The sequence below is a fragment of the Oncorhynchus masou genome, unplaced genomic scaffold (assembly GCF_036934945.1).
Source record: "Oncorhynchus masou masou isolate Uvic2021 unplaced genomic scaffold, UVic_Omas_1.1 unplaced_scaffold_1151, whole genome shotgun sequence".
NCBI lineage: Eukaryota > Metazoa > Chordata > Actinopteri > Salmoniformes > Salmonidae > Oncorhynchus > Oncorhynchus masou.
Window position 1 is genome coordinate 160,001 of NW_027001261.1, and position 3,591 is coordinate 163,591.

Sequence of the window (3,591 nt, forward strand, 5' to 3'; positions counted from 1 at the left end):
GGGAGGTTACTGTACTACAGAACAGGGAGGTTACTGTACTACAGAACAGGGAGGTTACTGTACAACAGTACTGTACTACAGAACAGGGAGGTTACTGTACTACAGAACAGGGAGGTTACTGTACAACAGTACTGTACTACAGAACAGGGAGGTTACTGTACAACTGAACAGGGAGGTTACTGTACAACAGTACTGTACTACAGAACAGGGAGGTTACTGTACAACAGTACTGTACTACAGAACAGGGAGGTTACTGTACAACAGAACTGTACTACAGAACAGGGAGGTTACTGTACTACAGAACAGGGAGGTTACTGCACAACAGTACTGTACTACAGAACAGGGAGGTTACTGTACAACAGAACAGGGAGGTTACTGTACAACAGTACTGTACTACAGAACAGGGAGGTTACTGTACAACAGTACTGTACTACAGAACAGGGAGGTTACTGTACAACAGAACAGGGAGGTTACTGTACAACAGTACTGTACTACAGAACAGGGAGGTTACTGTACAACAGTACTGTACTACAGAACAGGGAGGTTACTGTACAACAGTACTGTACTACAGAACAGGGAGGTTACTGTACAACAGTACTGTACTACAGAACAGGGAGGTTACTGTACAACAGTACTGTACTACAGAACAGGGAGGTTACTGTACAACAGAACAGGGAGGTTACTGTACAACAGTACTGTACTACAGAACAGGGAGGTTACTGTACTACAGAACAGGGAGGTTACTGTACTACAGAACAGGGAGGTTACTGTACTACAGAACAGGGAGGTTACTGTACAACAGTACTGTACTACAGAACAGGGAGGTTACTGTACAACAGTACTGTACTACAGAACAGGGAGGATACTGTACAACAGTACTGTACTACAGAACAGGGAGGATACTGTACTACAGAACAGGGAGGTTACTGTACAACAGTACTGTACAACAGAACAGGGAGGTTACTGTACAACAGAACAGGGAGGTTACTGTACAACAGAACAGGGAGGTTACTGCACTACTGAACAGGGAGGTTACTGTACTACAGAACAGGGAGGTTACTGCACAACAGTACTGTACTACAGAACAGGGAGGTTACTGTACAACAGTACTGTACTACAGAACAGGGAGGTTACTGTACAACAGTACTGTACTACAGAACAGGGAGGTTACTGTACAACAGAACAGGGAGGTTACTGTACAACAGAATAGGGAGGTTACTGTACAACAGTACTGTACAACAGAACAGGGAGGTTACTGTACAACAGTACTGTACTACAGAACAGGGAGGTTACTGTACAACAGAACAGGGAGGTTACTGTACAACAGTACTGTACTACTGAACAGGGAGGTTACTGTACAACAGTACTGTACTACAGAACAGGGAGGTTACTGTACAACAGAACAGGGAGGTTACTGTACAACAGAACAGGGAGGTTACTGTACAACAGTACTGTACTACAGAACAGGGAGGTTACTGTACAACAGTACTGTACTACTGAACAGGGAGGTTACTGTACAACAGTACTGTACTACAGAACAGGGAGGTTACTGTACTACAGAACAGGGAGGTTACTGTACTACAGAACAGGGAGGTTACTGCACAACAGTACTGTACTACAGAACAGGGAGGTTACTGTACAACAGTACTGTACTACAGAACAGGGAGGATACTGTACTACAGTACTGTACTACAGAACAGGGAGGTTACTGTACAACAGTACTGTACTACAGAACAGGGAGGTTACTGTACAACAGTACTGTACTACAGAACAGGGAGGTTACTGTACAACAGTACTGTACTACAGAACAGGGAGGTTACTGTACAACAGTACTGTACTACAGAACAGGGAGGTTACTGTACAACAGAACAGGGAGGTTACTGTACAACAGTACTGTACTACAGAACAGGGAGGTTACTGTACAACAGTACTGTACTACAGAACAGGGAGGTTACTGTACAACAGTACTGTACTACAGAACAGCGAGGTTACTGTACAACAGAACAGGGAGGTTACTGTACAACAGTACTGTACTACAGAACAGGGAGGTTACTGTACAACAGTACTGTACAACAGAACAGGGAGGTTACTGTACAACAGAACAGGGAGGTTACTGTACAACAGTACTGTACTACAGAACAGGGAGGTTACTGTACAACAGTACTGTACTACTGAACAGGGAGGTTACTGTACTACAGAACAGGGAGGTTACTGTACAACAGAACAGGGAGGTTACTGTACAACAGTACTGTACTACTGAACAGGGAGGTTACTGTACAACAGTACTGTACTACAGAACAGGGAGGTTACTGTACAACAGAACAGGGAGGTTACTGTACAACAGTACTGTACAACAGAACAGGGAGGTTACTGTACAACAGAACAGGGAGGTTACTGTACAACAGAACTGGGAGGTTACTGTACAACAGTACTGTACTACAGAACAGGGAGGTTACTGTACAACAGTACTGTACTACTGAACAGGGAGGTTACTGTACTACAGAACAGGGAGGTTACTGTACAACAGAACAGGGAGGTTACTGTAAAACAGTACTGTACTACAGAACAGGGAGGTTACTGTACAACAGTACTGTACTACTGAACAGGGAGGTTACTGTACAACAGTACTGTACTACAGAACAGGGAGGTTACTGTACAACAGTACTGTACTACAGAACAGGGAGGTTACTGTACAACAGAACAGGGAGGTTACTGTACAACAGTACTGTACAACAGAACAGGGAGGTTACTGTACAACAGTACTGTACTACAGAACAGGGAGGTTACTGTACAACAGTACTGTACAACAGAACAGGGAGGTTACTGTACAACAGTACTGTACTACAGAACAGGGAGGTTACTGTACAACAGTACTGTACTACAGAACAGGGAGGTTACTGTACAACAGAACAGGGAGGTAACTGTACAACAGTACTGTACTACAGAACAGGGAGGTTACTGCACAACAGTACTGTACTACAGAACAGGGAGGTTACTGTACTACAGAACAGGGAGGTTACTGTACAACAGTACTGTACTACAGGTGTGAGGTAGCTAGCTAGTAAACATTTTCCCACCGTGGAACAAAGTGATGTCACCTGCCCTGACACCCGAGGCAGTGTCTGCCTCGCCCCAACCAAGGCCATGGGCTGTGTCCCAAAATGACCAACCTAATTCCCTTTATACTGCACAAAGGGCTCTTGTCAAAAGTAGTGCACTACATAGGGAATAGGTTGCCATTTGGAGTGCAGTCGTTCAGTCTATCATGACCTGTCGCCTTTTGTACATGGAGACCACTGCCACCAGGGGGGAACCTTCTTTTAACAGCTCTTTTGTAGCACTACGGACTATGAAGACGGTAACACCCAGCGGCCAGCACATGCAAAACAATAAACAATGCTCTTTCGGACTCCATTGGACTATTAAACATGGAGGCGGGTGAAGTTGCCCCTAGACACTGATCTTGGGTCAGTTTAACATTGTCCCACCCCCACTAATAGTTAGGATTGGGGGGAGGGGGAAGCTGATCCTAGATCTGTACCTATAGGGGATTCTGGAGCAAGAACACACTGGAACACTTTGTTTGGATCC